We start from the raw sequence: 20,907 nt of genomic DNA, 5'->3' as shown, positions 1-20,907 counted from the left end.
TTTACATGATACTCTTAGCATAGTTTGTAATTTTATAGTTTCTATATGTCCTTTATCAACACTCTTCTTGTAGGAAACAGTAGACTTTTTAATAGACTAACAGTGGCCTATATCAATAGTTGGCTTTGTAAGCACACCCTTCACATGATGTGAGATACATCATTATTATTTCACTAATTCAAAGGATAGAATAAGTCACATAAAGAATTTTAAAAATTGGCAAGGTTTTATAAAAGCAATTTTCATTCTTTGTATCAAAACAAATAACTCAAGAAATCATTTAAAACTTACACAAAAAACTCAGACAATGAATTGTAAAAGGATTTCTGGACACATTGAGCATATAAGGCATCATTAGTAGTCCTCTGAAAATTTTAAAGAACACATTTCACATCAGGCAGATATATACTAGTTGTCTTAACTAAGGTTGTAATATTAGCACATGACCATCTTTTAAGATACTAAGCATAGGATGACATAAGCAAATTATACAATTAATGCTTAATATAAATTCATGAGTCATTCATAAATACAAAAATACTTCTAATATTCACAGTAAAATAAAGAAATACATGTATATGTAAGGTATATACTTTAATATATAAATATTTATCAATACAATAAGGCAAGATATATATTTTATACAATAGTCCGTTAATATTGCATATCTTATATTCATTTTTAGATTTACCCTAAAATATGAAAAGCACAGGTCAGAATGGAACAGCTAGTTGTCATATATGGAACAGAGAAAAAGTTTAAATCCAAATTGTTTCAGAAATTTCTTTTGCTCTTAAGACTTCACCCAATGGGACTCAGAGAAAATGCCTGAAGAAACATTTCATATCTATGGACATAGCCAATAAATTTATGAAAATAAGTTCAATGTTATGGTTGTGCAAAGGCAAACTAAAGCTAAGACTGAATGCTATTATTCTCTGATCACCATGGCTAAATTAAGACAGTAAGCATCTCCCAAGAGTGAAAGATATAATTTAATGAAAATTATTGTATGATTCTGATGATTGAAGTGGAAATCCGAAGGCCCTTTGAAAAACTTTCAGCATTATTTATTAAACTGAATACAGTGTTACATTCTAATACTGGAATGGAGCCAAGAGGATTGCATGGTCATATCAGAGTGGCATGAGAATGTTCACACATAGATCAGTGAGCTCACTACTACCTAGACTTGAAAGCAGTTTAAAGATGCGGCACACTCAGATAGACAATTGAATTATGAAATGTTTATGCAATGACTAAAGAGTAACCAAGGATTCTTGCACAAAGATAAACAGACTCAGAATATTTAGTGAAAAAACTGAAGCAGAACTCATATAAGAGCATAGAGTGGCCTCAGTGACAGCAATTGCCTGGCAACAAGTGGTCCCAAGCTCTCTGATGAACTCAGAAAAAATGAGAACCGGAAGCAAAGCATGTGTGAGTACTCACTAGAAGGGAGTTTGAAACTATAATTTTCATTCTTATTTTTAAGAGTACACAATTATTTACCAAGACAACATAGAACAGAAATAAAGAATCAAAGATAATTGCTAACATGGAAGAGCAGATAACATTGTGATTGGAGAAGATAATCTTTGCTGGCTATTGGCTGTGTCTTTGTCTTCATCTGTGATAATTTATCATTTCATTGTAATAACTCATAGCTTATATACTGCATTATATACATATCTGAATGAACTTTATATATTAGAAATAAAATGAGTGGTTTTTTTTTTATCAGATTTAAACCACTCGTAGAAAAGTGTCAGTGTGTCTACCTGGGCCATTTTCCAAAGAATTGAGAACAGGAATCTGGCAGTAGTTAGCCAGAAGGTCAAACTTTTAATCATATTGTAGCTTTTGTTTGTTTATAAGACTAAATGAATAAATGAAAGTTATACCCTGGGGTTTGTATCAAAGATCAAAGCAGAGGAAGCCAAATTCAGCCACTGACAAAAACATAACAGCAGAGAAGCTGATGACTGAGAGATCAGATAGCAGAACAAACGCTAAAAGTAAAATACTTGTTCTCTTTTACTACGGACTTATCAACCATGCTGTTTGAGAATTTGCCGACATAGCTCAGAGTCACAGAGTAAAAGAATCATGAATCATAAATGTAATACTGTATCATATGGACCCTATTAAATATTTGACCATAAGTTTTCATAAGTTATGTAAATACATGGTTTGTTGAATATTGTCAGTTATCTTAAGGTCCCCAAAAGAAATATATATATACAGACCTCTAGACTAAACTTGCACATTCTTATCCTATTAGACTTCACCACCAAAGCTCAGCATGATCCTTTAGAGCTAAATCACCTCTTTGTCTGGGTTACAGACAAACTTAAAGGATTTGTTTCTGGTTTTGCTATCTCATACCTATTTTAAGACAGATAGTAAGAGAAATTTAATCCAAAGCCATGCATCTCAGCATGTGCAAACAAAGACAAGTGTTTTCTTGGGAGAGCCTTCTTCCAATGGAGAAGAGCCCAGGGCTTAGAAGTGGAGGATACAGAAACCCTTCAGGGAGATAGACTCCCAGAAGCATAGGATCTACATCTAACACTGTTGGTCTCAAGTTTCAACTAGGGATAACTGCATATATTCTTGGAAATCTATTGAAGAGAGAAAAGACCAAACTGCAAACATAACATTGTGTCCAAGCATGGAATCTATGCTATTCCCTTGTTTGCACTAAAAAAAAATGGTTGCCCATTGTTTAACTGCCTAACAAGGTTCCATATACTTCTCTGAATTGCTTTCAATGCTGTCAGTAGCACAAAGTTTAAAAATGGAGTCAAAGATACTAAATAAATATATAAAGTTATTTACGGCAAGGAGGGGAACTGGGTTACATTAAAAGCTTACTGACTCTCAACACCAAGTCATAGTCTTCTTATGCATCAGTTTAAATACATGATCACTTACACATTTTTAAATTACATTTATTTTATCTTAGCTTTTGATATTGTTTGTTCTTTGACAACTCCAAGCAAATTTGCATATATATAATGCAATTTGATCTTCCTCTTCACCCATTGACTTGTTACTTATGCTTTCTTATCTTGACCAACCCTCCCTTTTTTAAAAGGTCCTTTATAAGATTCATGATTTTGTATTTTGAACTGAACCCATTTAGTTTAACTGTTGGTAGTAATGTGACCATTGAATTGGGACTTTCCATGGGATGCTGAAGGGATCCCTGGTAGGTAAAAAACTGAAGGCAATGACTCTACCTCTCACTAAATCTATTGATAACAGTTTATCAATAAGGAGCAGAGCACCTTGAGCTGCCTGGTCCTAACCCATGACTGGTTACTGATAGGGTCAACTTTTGTTTAGATCAACTAAAAGCAGTCAGGGCTGTTGTGAGTTCATAATTGCAGCTTCTCAGAAGATAGCATTTCTCAGGCCTTCTCACTGTCTTTGCTATTAACCATCTGCCCCATCTTATTCAATTATCTCTCAGAGTAAATGGTCTGATAATTATGTTTTCTTTAAGGCTGAATATTCATCAGTTTGTAGACAGAGACTGAGCTTTTATTTCCTGGCCACCCAGACCCAAATCATCACACAGAAACTGTACTAATTACAACACTGTTTGGCCAGTGGCTCAGGCATATTCCTAGCCATCTCTTATATTTTAAATTAACCTATTTTTATTAATCTGTGTATCGTCATAAGGTTGTGGTCTACCTGTAAGGTTCTGGAGACCTTCTCTTTTGGCGGCTCTATGACATCTGCCTGACTCCACCTTCTTTCCTCTCTGTCTTTGATTGAATTTTCTGCCTAGCTGTATTCTGCCCTGCCATAGGCCAAAATAGCTTTTTTATTAACCAATGGTAATAAAACATATTCACAGCAGACAGAGGGGTATCTCACATCATTTGTCATTTATTATCAGAATTTTGTATAACCATGTGTCTTCTGCTAAATGGAAAACAATGTTTCTATGATTGGGATTGCAAATAGTATCTATCTAAAGGCATAAGTCCTAATATTTAGAGGACAGTTAGATGTTAAGTCAACTTATTTATATAACAGTATTCAGCTTTCTTCTGAAAACTAAGATGTACCTACCCTGAATTTTAAACAGATTTACAAAGATAGTCATGGATTCCTTCCTGTGAATCAGGCTTCAAATTCAATAAGACAAAGATTGTCTATATTCATATCAATGTCTATGTTTTACTCTTAGCCATATTATATCTGGTAGATTGTTTTCCAAGTTCATAAGGTTCAGAGCTGGGCAAGATCACTCATGGCTCTTCTACCCCCCAGAAATTTGTATAATGCTTTCTTAGACTGTAAGTGCCAACCAGTAGGAAGGAACTTTCTATCTCAGTATTAGCATTTCTCTTTAGAGGGCAATCAAAATGTGTGAATTTTCAGAAATAAGGTCTTATCAACTAGTTTTATTGGACAACCAAGAGGAATGGAAAGAGCCTGTATTGTTTTATGGACCTCAGTGAATCCCTTTATCTACAACTACCAAGGAGGTATCCCACCCCTGGAACTGGTGGATTTGTTAATAGCCCATAGATTCTAGCAGAAGATTTTATCAGCCATACAAGTTATATCATTTCAAGTCTTTTTGGTAAAATAAAAACATAAATAAATTTTCCAATTTGATTGCAAGATACTAGGTTTCCACATGCTTTTTTCTTACTTTCCTCATTATGGTTAATTATTTCCTCTGCCTGCCATGTCTCCCATTTCCAAGGCCCTCCCTTCTTTAGACTTCTAATCCTAAAAATCCCTCTTCTCTGCAGTTATATTTACATGCTCTCTATTATTCCTCTTTACTTAATGGACACCTCTATCTCCATGGTCGATTTCTAGTCCACTCACTTCTGTAGGAACTCTAAGTTGAACACAAATTTCAAGATTCAAAGCTACAATCCACATATGAGAGAAAACATGTGGCAGTAGTTTTCTGTGCCTGGGTTACCTCACTGATTATATTTCTCTGGTTCCATTACACACATTTTATAATCTCAGATTTGTCCACAACTGAATAAAAATCTATTGTACATATGTATTACATTTTCATTACCTATTATCAGTTGATGGAAACACTGCCTGATTCTATTTCATAGTCATTCTGCAAATAGAGTGTCAGTGAATATGGATGAACAAGCATCTCTGTAGCAGGATGCAGAGTCTGTTTAAGTTTTTTGAGGAATCTTCACATGGATTGCCATTTTGGTCACACCAGTTTGACCTCACCAACAACCCTCAAGCGTCTGTTGGCCATTGATATGCTCCTGATAGCTACTATGATTGTGCTGATGTTGACTCTCAGGGTAGTTTTAGTTTGCATTTCTCTGAGAGCAAATAATCATGGAGACATTTATGAAAATGCATATTTATTTCTTTTTTTTGAGAATGTATTACTCAGGTTGACAGCTTAATATTTGGATTATTTATTTTCTTAAAATTTTGGATTTTTAATTTTCATGTATTCTATATATTTTTCCTACAACTCAAGATGGTTTCAGAGGGGAACAATATTAGAAATCAAAATAGAGACCATTCTTATGATATTTCTGCAAAAAAACATTGATATTTTATCCTGTTTTAAGAATTTCCTTGAGGCTAAATTGAAAAGTTTCAACTAATTTTTCTGGCAGATAAGATTGTAAATATCCAAAAACTAACAGTGGGGAAAAGATAATATCTTCAATAAATGATGCTGGGGAAAGCCCTTTTGTAATGAGTTGCTTTTATTGGTTAATGAATAAAGAAATTCACTAGCCTATGATAGGGAAGAATAGAGTGAGGTGGGAAAACTAGCTGAATGATGGGAAAAAGTAGGCAGAGTCAGGCAGCAGTCTTTTAGCTGCCAAAGGAGAAAGACACAAGCCTACAGTTGGAACCTTGCCAAGAGGACACAAGCCTCATGGTAAAATATAAAATAACAGGAATGGGTTAACTTAAGATGTAAGAGATTGCTAGGAGTATGCTAGAGTCATTGGCCAAGCAGTATTTAATTAATACAGCTTGGTGTAATTATTTTGAGTCAGAGCAGCCTAGAACAAATGAGCTAATATAGTTTGGTCCAACAAGACCCCTGAAATAATGTCCCAGATGGTCCAACATCCATGGCAGCTTCAGGACTGTTGGCTGAGATGGATACCTCAGGTCGGACTTGATTAACAGCACCCCTAATCATCAGGAAGTAGTCTAGACAACAACACCCAAATTCCCTAGATGACTGTTTATAAATGTTTGTTTACAAATGGGTTAATTTAATGTTTAAGAGCTAGCTAGCAATAGCCTTAAGCTATTGGCCAAGTAGTGTTTTAAATAATACAGCATCTGTGTAATTATTTCAGGTCTGAGTGGCTGGGAACAAATGAACAACCTCCATATTAACCTGTTAGAGTATGGAGCATTTAGACTAAAATGTTTCACTCTGTATGTATCTTTGGAACTTAAATGGCTCACTCAAATAGCACATCATCATGTGAAGAATTTCCCCTCAATAATCTGAATCTGTTTACACATGTATATCAAAGAGCATGTCCTCTCTCTGCTTCATATCACCCCTCTTCCACACATGACCAATATTGAAATGCTAGGGCCTTCAACCCTATAGTACAGGCCAATAGAGACAGTAATTTTAGCTAGAAACAAACCATTCACCAAGGTTCAAATGGCCTCAGAGAACCCAGTACATCAGTGTGTAATGAGCTTTGAAGAAGTCAAACAGGTACCATGAACACAAAAACAGCTTTCAAATACTGTAGTAAAATTCCCAGTTTTAAAATAGAAATGAAACAAAAACTGGTAAGGATGAGGATGGGCCTGTATAGAGGTGAATTTATTATAAAAACATTGAATAGTTCAATGTATCTAAAAAGAAGCTACTATTCATATAAATATTATGAAGTTACTAAAAAAAGATATATTAGAGTGCAAAATGAGAGTAACTTTTATTTGGAGATGTGTGATATTGTTGTAGGGGCTGCTTGTTTGTCTCAGCCACCCAGACCTGAAGTAATCACACAGAAACTATATTAATTAAATCACTGCTAGGCCCATTAGCCCTAGCATTTTATTGGGAAACTCTTACATATTAATTTAACCCGTTTCTATTAATCTGTGTATCACCATATGTCTGTGGCTTACCGGGTAAAGTTCCAGTGTCTTTGTCCTTCAGGGCTACATGAATTCTTTCTGACTCTGCCCATCTTTCTTCCAGCATTCAGCTCAGTTTTTCCCCACTTACCTCTGTTTTACCCTATCAGGTCAAGCCAGTTTTCATTATTAATTAAGCAATGATATTCACCACACACAGAGGGGAATCCCACATCATGTTATATGGCTAGAAATAGGAACAATGGAATATGTGTGCCTTCCACATCTATTTCATCCAATAAGTTTAGAAGCATTTGTTGTAGTTATTCTTTAAAGTTTTGATGCAGTTGCATTGTGAATTCATATAGACCTTTAAATGCTGTAGTTGGGAAATTATAACGAAGATGATAGTGATGTTGATTATGATTATGCTGATGATTGATTCAACTTCCTTGCTTATTATTAGTCTATTTAAACTATTTATCCTGATCTTGATTTTACTTTTGTTTTGTGTGTCAGATGTACCTAGAAAAAAATTCAGTAGCTAGTGTGGCTACTGGGGTTAAAGGTGTGTCATTGCTTCCTGGTCTGTAAGGCTGGCCAGTGTGGCTGTTCTACTCTTCTAATCTTCAGGCAAGCTTTATTTATTAAAATCCAAATGATATGCTGTAACGGCGTAAACGAATGCAGACAGATTGTAAATATATATATACAGCTTTAATGGCGAAATAGACTTACAGAACCACCGTTCCCGCGGAGACCAGGAAAGCAGAAGGGACCTCTGAAAGCATGCTTGCCAATTTTTTTTTATTAATTTATTTATTTATTAAAGATTTCTGTCTCTTCCCCGCCACCGCCTCCCATTTCCCTCCCCCTCCCCCAATTAAGTCTCCCCCCAGCCCGAAAAGCAATCAGGGTTCCCTGACCTGTGGGAAGTCCAAGGAACCCCCACCTCCATCCAGGTCTAGTAAGTTGAGCATCCAAACTGCCTAGGCTCCCCCAAAGCCAGTACGTGCAGTAGGATCAAAAACCCATTGCCATTGTTCTTGAGTTCTCAGTAGTCCTCATTGTCCGCTATGTTCAAAGAGTCCGGTTTTATCCCAGGCTTTTCCAGACCCAGGCCAGCTGGCCTTGGTGAGTTCCCAATAGAACATCCCCATTGTCTCAGAGTGTGGGTGCACCCCTCGCGGTCCTGAGTTCCATGCTCGTGCTCTCTCTCCTTCTGCTCCTGATTTGGACCTTGAGATTTCAGTCCTGTGCTCCAATTTGGGTCTCTGTCTCTGTCTCCTTTCATCGCTTGCTGAAGGTTAATATTCAGGAAGATGCCTATATGTTTTTCTTTGGGTTCTCCTTATTTAGCTTCTCTAGGATCACTAATTATAAGCTCAATGTCCTTGGTTTATGGCTAGAAACCAAATATGAGTGAGTACATCCCATGTTCCTCTTTTTGGGTCTGGCTTACCTCACTCAGGATAGTGTTTTCTATTTCCATCCATTTGTATGCAAAATTCATGAAGTCCTTGTTTTTTATTGCTGAGTAGTACTCTAATATGTATAAATTCCATACTTTCTTCATCCATTCTTCCATTGAAGGGCATCTAGGTTGTTTCCAGGTTCTGGCTATCACAAACAATGCTGCTATGAACATAGTTGAGCAGATACTTTTTTTGTATGATAAGGCCTCTCTTGGGTATATTCCCAAGAGTGGTATTGCTGGGTCCAGGGGTAAGTTGATCCCGAATTTCCGAAGAAACCGCCATACTGCTTTCCAAAGTGGTTGCACAAGTTTGCATTCCCACCAGCAATGGATGAGTGTTGTAATATGGGGCGGCGGGGCTGTGTCCCCAAAACCCCAGCCGCCTGCCCGGCTAGCGTACGCCCCGAAATAATTACACAGACACTGTATTCATTTAAACACTGCTTTGGCCCCTTCCTATCTAGCCTCTTCTAGGCTAATTCTCACATATTAATTTAGCCCATTTCTAATCATCTGTGTAGCGCCCTTAGGTGCGCTTACCAGGAAGATTCTAGCCTAAGTCCATCCTGGGTCAGAGCTTCATAGCGTGCCTCTTCCCTGCAGCAGGTAGCATGGTGTCTCTCTGAAGGCGTCTGCTCCCCAGCGGAGAGCTGTCGAGTCTGCCCTCACTTCCTCTTCCTCCCAGCGTTTTGTTCTGTTTACTCCTCCCACCTATCTCCTAACCAATGAGAGCCAAGCAGCTTCTTTTTATTTAACCAATGACCTTCCTCCATCAGATGAGTGTACCCCTTTCTCCACAACCTCTCCAACAAAGGCTATCATTGGTGTTTTTGATTTTAGCCATTCTGACAGGTGTAAGATGGTATCTTAAAGTTGTCTTGATTTGCATTTCCCTGATTGCTAAGGAAGTTGAGCATGACCTTACGTGTCTTTTGGCCATTTGAAGTTCTTCTGTTGAGAATTCTCTGTTCAGATCGCCAAATTTATAGGCAAACATTAGCCTGAGGCAAACATGCCCCCCAAGGGGCGGGACTTATCCCTACAGACATGCTACTACATTTTTTTTCACTTTACTTTTAAATTCCCTGAACTTTTAAAATCTGTTTCTAATTATTCTTTTAGTAACTTTGTTATGAGTTTTATTTAAGTGTACTTGTGGATGAAAATTACCCAGAAATGTTCTTCTTTGAGAGGAGATATTATGATTGTTAAGAACCAAATAGTTTTTAAGTGGTCTATGGAGGAGAAAGGAAAGGAGCCAGCCCAATGGTGCATATGCTGAAGACTGGGTGAGAGGTAGCCAAGTTATTGGGCTTGTCTTTGAAGGAGAAAACAGAGGCCTCTAGCCAGTAGCATGGTCTAGCATTGGATCAGGGAATTATTTTTCATTTATTAACAAACTAAAGATAAAAAAATAAAATGGAAGATATTTACACAGAAAAATCATAAAATACTTTGTTATGACACAGATTATATGTGTTTGACTTTGGAAACATAAGCTTGAATAGACCACATAAAGTAAAATATACAGAATTATGAAGGTACAGTTATGATTTATTCAATATTGTGAAGTTCAGGAATACTTTAAGGAGTGTTTGCTTTTTATGAACTATAAGTAATGCCATTTTGAGCAGTCAAATTTAGATTCTTATAGACACATATAAATTTCTACGCCACAAAATATTACAAATAATTAAATTGAAATCTACACTCTTTCTTAATGGATTGCATAGTTAATTATGATCTGTGGCTCCATCTTAACATTGCAATTATATATATATATATATATATATATATATATATATATATTCTCAAATATATACCATCAAATGATATCAAGGGAAAGATTGATACTTGGCCTGATCAGAAAAGCACGTTTTCTCTGCGAAAGTTTCTTCTCTTCATACAAGACTTTCTCCTCTGAATTTTTCCTACCAGAATTTTCATATGATAAAAGTAAAAAATTCTACTATGGAAGCAAACTAAGCATTTTGAGTTGCATTATAAATTACTATGATGAATAAGTGTTTAATAATTGTAATAACTTCATAACCCTTCACAATCTTACAGGTAATTATTATTTTAGACTATAAATACTACCTCCAAAAAGCCAAACTGTCATCTAGCTTGAATCATGTAATTGTCAGTCTTCTGTTCAAAGTTCCAAACCATAGCAACAGAAATGTGCTCACAGTTTTAAAGAATAAAGGTAGGAAACCAGAAAAAAATTACCAAAGAGACCAAAGGCATGCATTTAAGTCTACTTAAGCATTTTGTATAAATTAATCACTTAGTTACTTATGTATATTTAGATGAGTACATACATGTGTGTATGCACATTTTCTATATTAATGCACATATATTACAAATATATTAACATACATTGCCTATACAATGGACATAGTCTATAAAAGTGAGCAATATATATTCTATACATATACAGAAGATTGCATATATTCATTATACATATTGTTGTAGGACACTATTCTCCTCTTAACAGTTATCATATTTATCAGTGCATCTCTATTTACTTCTAATAAAGCTTCAAGCTAAGTTCTTTGAATGTCAACATTATCTATGCAAGGCAGAAGGCAGGAGTGAATCAGATCATTGGATTCCCACCTGTAAGATCAGCCACTTCTTCCTGCACATCCTTGAGTGGGATGTCTCCTTTAGAGTTGTTGGTTCAAATGACACCCTCAAAAAATTTAGGGTATTGTCATTGCCTTTGATCACATTCTAGAAATTGAAGTATATCCTTTTTTGCTAAAGACCTCATATATTTGAAGCATGGGACTTGGAGGAATCAAGGCAGAACTGACCTAGACGTCTCCTCCTTGAGGAGTAAATAGCTCTTCTATTACAGAAATAGCTGCACAAATTGACAAAAGAGATAAGAAATAGTATCCCTGCCTAAGTGTATACACTATGAAAAGTAAAAATTGCTGTTACCAGAACACCAAAAAATCCTGAAAGGTGCAATACTGGTACTTTCATCTTGGCCAACAATCATCTAATAGGAGTGAATTCACAGCTGGTTTATAAACAGAGCCCAGTACTGTGCAGCTGGTAAGGCCATGAACTCCAGAATACAACCTACTGTTACCACTTCACCAAACTAGTATTATTTCTAAATATATTCTATTTACCTTTATATATGCAGATAATTAATACCTTACCCCTCATCAAAGAGGCTTTTTATTTTAAAGCAGATGGAGACCATTACAGAAACCACTACTGGTCAAAATGCAGAGGAAAAGCTGACTGCATGGTATGTATATGTGTAAAGTTATGATAGAAATTAGATTAAAATATAAACAATGCTTCTAATCATTAATCAAATAATTTGACTATCTGCATAATGTTAATGAATTATTTACAACTGACATGCAGTGTTAAATGTTAGTAAATTCTTTTCTCAGTGTTTGTTATTATAAATGACATCCAAAATACATTTAATTATATTTTATGATTTTATATATAATACATTTAATATAATTACAGCGATTTAATAATAAAAAATATTTAATTCTTTCCTAGCTCTGGACATGAATAATTTTCTTATACCAGAATAAAATAAGTAAAAGTATTTGGCATTTAACAAATATTTTTATATTAGCTTTAAAACTAGTTCTTCAAACTTTATCTATATTCAAAGGGAAGAATACATTCTTAAATTATTTATCAAAATAGAGATTTATCATTTTATTCCAAGTCTAAGGAAGTAGGGTATGATGTTAGGGTAACTGATCTTTTGTTTCTTGATAATTTTTTTTATATTTTTCAATTTGTTAATGATAATAATTATTATCAATATCTCTGTTATTTATATTTTGGTGTTATTAATATAGTTTTAGTTTTGATTACCAATTTAAGTTTTAAATGAATTCCTTTTGTTCAATGTAAGAACACATGCATGTAACTTTTTGTAAAATATTTGGATTTTTTTCTTCCTTTTTACTTTTAATTACTTATTTATTTTTTAAATTTCATTTTTATTCCAACCACAGTTCTCCCTCCCATCCCCTTTGCCTCCCCACCTTGCCTTCCTCCCCATCCACTCCTTCCAAATGGTAAGATCCTCATGGAGTGTCAGTAAAGCCTAGAACATTAAGTTGTGGCAGGACCAAGCCCCAACCTCCTGTTTCAAGACTGAGATATAATCTCATCATGGGAATGGTCTTCATAAAGGTATGTAATGCACCATGGATAGATCCTAGTCCCCACTGCCAGGGTCCCCTCAGAGAGACCAAACTGTATAACTGACTCCCACATGCAGAGAGCCTATTTTAGTCCCATGCAGGCTCAGCATCTGTCATTCTGGGGTTTGAGTTCCCATGAGTTTGGTTTAGTTCTCTCTGTAGATTTCCCTGTCAAGATCTTGACCTCCCTTGCTCATATAAACCCTCCTAACTCTCTTAGACTGAATTCCTAGAGCTCAGCCTGGAAGAGGATCTCTGCATCTGGTTTGATTAGTTATTGAATGATGGCACAAAAGTGACAATTTTGGAATATTCACCAATCTGATTACAGAAGAAGGCTAGTTCAGGTACCCTCTTAACTATTGCTAGGAATCTTAACTGGGGTCATCCTTGTGAAATTTTAGGAATTTTACTTGCACCATGTTTGGCTCTAACCCTATTGTGGCTCCATCTATCAAGATATTGCTTTCATTGTTCTACCACTCCATCCCTTCAACAACTGGACCATCCTGTTCCCTCCTGTTCTCGTCCCCCATCCCCTCCCGTCTACACCTCTCCTCACCCCCTGTTTACCTAGGCAAACTCATCTAGTTCTCCTTCCCAGAGTGATCCATATATCCCTCTTTGGGTCCTCCTTGTTACCTAGCTTTTCTGGAGCTGTGGACTGTAGTCTATTTATCCATTGTTTACATCTAGTATCCACTTATGTGAGAGTTTATTCTATATTTGTCTTTCTGGGTCTAGGTTTCTTCACTAAGGATGACTTTTTCTAGTTCCAATTATTTGTCTGCAAATTTCATGATGTCGTTGCTTTTTACCATTGAGTAATACACCATTGTATAAATGTACCATATTTACTTTACTCATTCTTCAGTTGAGGGGTATCTAGGTTGTCTCTAGGTTCTGACTATTATTAATAATGCTACTATGAACAAAGCTCAGCAAGTGTTATTGTGGTACGATAGAGAACCCATTGGGTATATGCCCAAGAGTGATACCACTGGGTCTTAAGGTAGAATGATTCCCAATTTGGGGGGAAGTTGCCATACTTATTTCCAAACTGGCTATACATGATTACACTCCCACTAGCAGTGGAGGAGTGTTCCCTTACTCCACATACTCTCCAACATAAGTTGTTTTCAGTATTTTTTTTATCTTAGCCCTTCTGACAGGTGCAAGATGGTATTTCTGGGTGGTTTTGATTTGCATTTCCCTGATAATTATGGATGTTGAGCAATTTCTTAAATGTCTTTTCATCATTTGAGATTCTTCTGCTGATAATTCTGTTTATATCACTACCCCCTTTTAAATTTTTTTTATATATTTTATTTTGATATCTAGTTTCTTAAATTCTTTATTTATTTTGGAGATCAGTCCTCTGTCATATATGGGGTTGGTGAAGATCTTTTCTCATTCTGAGTGTTAAATAAATTGCAACTTTTTATTAAGTATAAAACTACATGAAAGCATTTACCACCTTCCCTGGCAAGCTTGATAAAAACCTGTAAAGTCCTCATGACTAATTCTATTAGAACACTCTCTGGTGTTCCCCTTCTATTATATGACTAGTTTTATTTTATTTTATTTTGTTCCATTTTTCTCAAAGGCCACTCTATGAACACAGACCTTATCATAAACCAAGCTTTTGTTTTGCTTTGTCCTAAGAGAGATTCTTTAATAACTCAACTGGGTGTGTAGATTTTTGAGTTATGGGCCCTTCACACTGATGATGAACCCATAACATTTAGACCTATCCAGAGAAGTATATTAATAGTATATTCGATTTGACATTATGACCAATATGGCCCTCGGGAATTGGCCTATAAATGTCAGGGATTGTCAGAGTTAAAACTGTGTTTCTTATACACTGCAACAACTAAATTTTATTCTTTGCCCTCCTACTAAAGGTGTCTCCAGTGTGTTCCCTAAATACACATCTATCACTTGCACAAAGTGTATTTGCTTAGTCCCTGCCTTCAAGAATCTTATATAATAATTGTAAAAACAAAAGCGTTTTTAAGCAATGCACAATACAGTTGAATGTATTTTTCTATAGAAAGCAGTGTGGGGATTTAAAGAAGACTTTAGCACCAAATTATCATGCAATAATTCTTATTTAAGATGAAACAATACAGTTTACTAATGGATTAAATCACTTGAAGCACAAGAACCCAGAATCATGAGATAATTATTCATGTATTTGTCTGACCATGGTTCTTGAATTTAGTTTCTATTCTACAATTAAGGCCATAAGTCCGTGTTTTGCTTAGGATACAGTTAATGCCTTTGTTTGTTTATAGTACCCCTGGAACAACATTAAACGAGTCTCTTCATTGGTGCAGGAGACCCTAGGTACTGCTGGGCAGTTTAGCCCATGTGTTTAAACATGCTATTTGCAATTGCTAGCACCACCATTGCAAAATGAGTCTTCTCACAAGGAAACCAAGTGCTTAACCTAAATTATTTTTATGTGAAGTCTTTCTTCAGAAAGCTTGGGTAATTTCTCCCTGAAGATTTGCTCCCAGAAAGCACACTCAGGAATACTTAGTCAAAATTAATATGGAGGGGAATGGATGAGGTAGAGTTATGTCTAGGAAAGAGTCCAATAAGGATGCAGTATATGAGTCCTCGCCTCAGCTCTTGACAGAAATGGAATGGACATAGGGCTCCAGATTTTTCTGTGACTGAGGAAGTATAAGGCCTTGCACCCTGTGTCTCTCACACAACAGAGGTGCCAGGTGACAAAGTGCCTTTGGCAAAGGCAGCTGTCATCCAAGGAGGATGTTTGCTGACAACTCTAAGAGCTACAAGTTTCTATGAAAATGTGTTCCTTCGTCCTGAAGTAGGACCATGGGTATCATCAACAGTAACTTTGAATAAGCATGCCATTCAAAAATGTAGTAAAACTAGCACCAGTTTTACTTTACTAAACAGATAGGTACAATCAGTGTCATATATTATCAGTTATTTTTCTTTAATTTTATCAGATATAAAAATGTTAATCATAAGTTTTTAACTACTTTATCATTTATGTAGGCTTTATTTTTTCATTTTTCATTTTAAATATTCCCTTAAGTATAAAATTTTATCATTTTTATTTTTGTATTTATTAATATCTAATTACATTCCTTCCTTCTTACTTTTCTTTCCTCCAACTCCTTCTATGTTCTTTCCTTCAAATCCTTCTGATGTGGGAGTGATTTCTTATTAATAAAGAAACTGCCTAGACCCATTTGATAAGCCAACCCTTAGGTAGGCGGAGTAAACAGAATGGAATGCTGGGAGAAAGAAGCTGAGTCAAGGAGTCGCCATGGTTCTCCCACTCCAGACAGACACAGGTTAAGATCATTCCTGGTAAGCCAGCTTGTGGGCTACACAGATTAATAGAAATGGGTTAGATCAATATGTAAAAGCTAGCCAATAAGAAACTGAAACTAATGGGTCAGGCAGTGTTTAAAAGAATACAGTTTCCGTGTAATTATTTCGGGTAAAGCTAGCCGCTCAGGCGGCTGGGTGCGGGGACTCTGCCCGCCGCTCCTACTACTACAGAGTGGCACCCAACGTGCTAATGAACTCCACGTAAAACCTGAGAGGGCTTAAAAAGGAGAGAGAGAGAGAGAGAGAGAGAGAGAATTTAAGACAGCTTTTTGCTGTTTGTGGGTGGCGTGCTGCAGAGAGAATTTCCTGACTCAGCATCCGCAACAGGAAAAAAGCTGCAGTTTTAAACTGCCGCTTTCTGGGCTGTGCCGCCATTGCGATCTCTGTCTGGCCCCTGTGGGAGACAGAGCTTTTGAATGGAGCATTTGGAGTAAAGCTCTACGGCTTGGTTGATGGCAATGTGGACTGCGGTGTGCCTGGAACTGTGTGTGGCTCAGGGGCACCAAATGGCTCTGAGGCAGGAGCTGCTCAGCTCCGCCATGCTGAACTGTGCTGGTCTCAGGTAGGAACTACCGTAATTACCATAAAAACAGGGCAGTTAAGGTTTAGACTGGGCAGGAAACAGGCTGTACCTTATTACCGTATTACCTGTACATGGTGCAACTTAAGTTTTTAAGAACTGCTTAACATTTTAAGAAATGCTCCTGGATAGTAAAAAAATGTTACAGATTCACAATAAAACAGATTCAGACATAAAAGACCATACTGTTGGATGAATGTACGTAGGCTTGAGAGAGAGAAGAAAAAGAATATAGAGAATAAAGTTAATGGTTTAAAAAAAAAGGTAAAGTCTTTAAAGAGACAGAGTACAGATAGTTAAGAGATTAAAAGAAATAAAGAAAAATAAGCCACGTAAAAATGGAAAATTCACAGAGAGTCTGGATTATGTACATTGTGCTTTCTTTAAAATTTTTGACTCTAAAGGAGCTAAGTACAGAGAGACATTTCATTACATGGGCTGCCAAGCTAAACCAGAATGGATATAAGGGTATTACGATTTCAAAATTTGGGTCTAAGAATATGATGCTTTGGAGAGGGTCTTCTTTTGTTTTCACAGAGGACCAGACCCTGTGGATTTCTTCTATTACAATTTGGTATGATAGACCACGCCCTCCTGAAAGGTTGTTGTGACATCTTCAAAAAATTGCTTCGCTCAACTGCCAACTGAGATGAAACTAGCACACAGGTTATACCATGAAAGACCTAATTAACGACGCCCCCATTCAGCAGGAAGCAGTTTGGAGAGAAAAAACTGCGCCCATATTCCCAAAAATTGTTTATAAATGTTCTTTTACATTTAAAGGGGGGTATGATATAGGTATGAGTAATTTGCATTGGTATGGATTTTAAGGTCAATTTTGTTATATGTATATGTATTTTTGATCTTGAATAAGGTGTGATTGTGTAGTTCATTTTTAAAATGTAATGTATAATTAGGAAATATAGGTTGTTGATGGATAATCATAAATAATAGTCAAGTTTGTAGTCATGTTACTTAGATTTTCTAGATATATAGAGATATATTTCAGATAGGCATTCTTCATATCTCTCAAAGGCTACAGAATATGGCATTTAAAATATTTTAATAACTTAGGATTTTTCATGACAATGAGACATGTCTGCTCCTGGCGGCACCAATCTACTTCAAGAGGAAGATGGGCATCGAAGAGGATCCTTATGGAGTTTGATAGCCATTTGGGCAAGAAACTGCTCTTGCCTGGACTGTTGCATAAAATGGACACAGAGAACCCGCAGAGAGAGGACTGCTGAACTTGCCTAAAGGTGAGACGGTCTTTTGGGGTTCATGACTCATGAAAGAGTCTGCGAGACATTCTGCAGGACACAGCAGATAGTGACTGAACTGTCTTTGAAATTGCCTGCTTCATGGAAATGTCTGCTGGATACTATGGGCCTGAAGGCTGAAGATGGATGCCCCAATGGTACAGAGGAACTTTGGGTGACTGTACAGGCAGCGAGATGTCTCTGTCATTTTCTTGTTTACTTAGGTAATATTATATCCTTCTGGAGTCTTTGATGGAGTTGAAGAATGTATAGGTAGTTATAGTTTTCCATTGTTATGATAAAAGATAAAATAGATATAAATATTGTAACTGTGATTCTTGCTTAATAACTGTTTTGCTATATGTAATTTTATTATGTTAAAGTTAAAGCCTTTCTTTTTTGTTTAAACAGAAAAAGGGGAAATGATGTGGGAGTGATTTCTTATTAATAAAGAAACTGCCTAGACCCATTTGATAAGCCAACCCTTAGGTAGGCGGAGTAAACAGAATGGAATGCTGGGAGAAAGAAGCTGAGTCAAGGAGTCGCCATGGTTCTCCCACTCCAGACAGACACAGGTTAAGATCATTCCTGGTAAGCCAGCTTGTGGGCTACACAGATTAATAGAAATGGGTTAGATCAATATGTAAAAGCTAGCCAATAAGAAACTGAAACTAATGGGTCAGGCAGTGTTTAAAAGAATACAGTTTCCGTGTAATTATTTCGGGTAAAGCTAGCCGCTCAGGCGGCTGGGTGCGGGGACTCTGCCCGCCGCTCCTACTACTACATCCTTCTCATGTTCCCGATTTACTTTCATATTAATGGCTTTTTTTCTTTGATTATATTATGTGTGTGTATGTATGTGTATGTGCATAGGCATGTGCATATACAATAATACACACACACTGAAGAGTTCATTTGGTATTCTTTGTTTCTATGTGATTTCTTGCTGACCACTTTGCATTACATAACCAATTAGTAATTAATCCTTCAGAAAAAACTAATTTCTCCTTCTCTCAGTGGTCATTAGTTGCATGAAGCATTAGAGTGTCCATTATATTTTATAATTTTATACATGGGTACTGTATGTATATCATTCTACCTCTCCCTAGCTCTCCACAAACCCTTTTGAAGTACCTCCATATCAAGTTTATGACTTCTTTAATTATTATGGTTACATGTGTGTAAGTATATTTATGGATAAATACACATATATGTATACATATATTATTGAATCTATTCAATGTTAGTAATATGTAGACGACCACTTGACCTCTTGGATTGGGTTCATCCTTCGAGCAAACTGACCATCCTTCTCTCAAGAGCAATTAAATTCCTGACAGTCTTCATCAAAAGGTAGGGCCTTTGGAAATCCCCTCATCTACATTGACACACAAACTGTTATTGAAAGTCTTGTTTAGGTATTCATACTGTTGAGAATCCATGGGTTCAGATTGGAGTGATAATGCTCCCATCAAGATCCAGGGACTATCAGACATGAGAATCTTCCCTTCAAGCTGTTTGTCATAGCGAGTAAAAGAGACTCCCAAAACATCGTAGGCTATTAACATTATTTTGATCAGGTACCAGAATTTGAAGGTAAGCTCATATTGCTGAACACTCCACAAACTTCAGACATCGTACTTTGGAAGAATTGAGCTAGAATTTACTTGGAAGCTTCCTCTCTGATGTCCAGTTCTTATATCCTGCTTATATTCTTGGGTGCTGTTTAAGTCCCCAATGGATAAAAATCAATCAAAATCCTAACCAGCTATAAGCTTAAATACAACAGCAATGATGGGGTCCAACACAATAACTACAATATCTGCCTTTTACTTTTGTGAGGTAAGAAACAGTTCTCTAACTGAACTTAACACCATTCAGTAGGAGAAAATTCATGTGGAGACTTGTAAATCCAGCCAACTACTCATTGCTACAGATGCTATTGACTCTAGAAGAGATCTTAAACCAATATAATTTTTAATTTATTATAAACTTTTTTGCTTTTATATATACAAGTAAGCTCTCCCATCTTATAAAAGGAACTTCTTTTTCTAATTGATAGATATTTCTACAGAGACCCATACGAGTCAAAATACAGAGGCTAAGAAAATGTGGAGTGTCCAATCCTAAGTGATATATCTACAATGTATCCCCCTACAGTTAAAGCTCGTGGGGCAGAAAGATTGTAAGACAAAAATGGCTATAGATAGATAGTATCTCCTAAATATGCTAGAAAATCCACACTCATGCAATCTCAACAATATTGTTACCTAAACAAGACCCACATAATGTTAATATCAGACTGCATAACTTGGTGTATGGAAGGAATGCCGCAATATGCCACCCTAGATGAACTGTCATTTATTTTTGTCATTATTTTTGCTGCAGATGAAAAAAGAAATGATTAACAACAATCTTCAAAGAAACATTAAAATTTGTCCTTAATGAAAAGGGTCAGGTAAATAAGAATATTTAATGTATCTGTTCACATCATTCTTCATATATTGCTTTAAACTACACATCTAGGTGACCTGTATTTTAGCTTCTCTCTCTCAGGTGTGTGATTCAGGTGCTGTGATAGACTTCTACACTTGCAGTAATGTTCTACATGGTGACTTCCTACACCACTACCTATTGCTCACCCTCTATACACACATTTGTAGTTGGCAAAGCCTTCAGACATGGTTTTCTAGTTGTTACTTTGTAACTCAGACATAATAGTCACCTGAATTTTAGATATATTGAAATTATCAACTAAGTAAAAGTTGTAATATAAAATGTGCATTTTCTTGTTCTACTTTATGGTTGTTAAATCCTTCAGCAGTCGCTCCTTGTAGCCAACATGAAAGTATGTACATTTAAAATACGTAAGAATTAATAATATTAATCTTTTTTCTCAAAGATTCTAAAATCATA

Source organism: Microtus pennsylvanicus, chromosome 5 (assembly GCF_037038515.1).
Source record: "Microtus pennsylvanicus isolate mMicPen1 chromosome 5, mMicPen1.hap1, whole genome shotgun sequence".
NCBI classification, from domain to species: Eukaryota; Metazoa; Chordata; class Mammalia; order Rodentia; family Cricetidae; genus Microtus; species Microtus pennsylvanicus.
The sequence above is the reverse complement of the archived record's forward strand: the minus strand, read 5'-3'. Positions refer to the sequence as shown.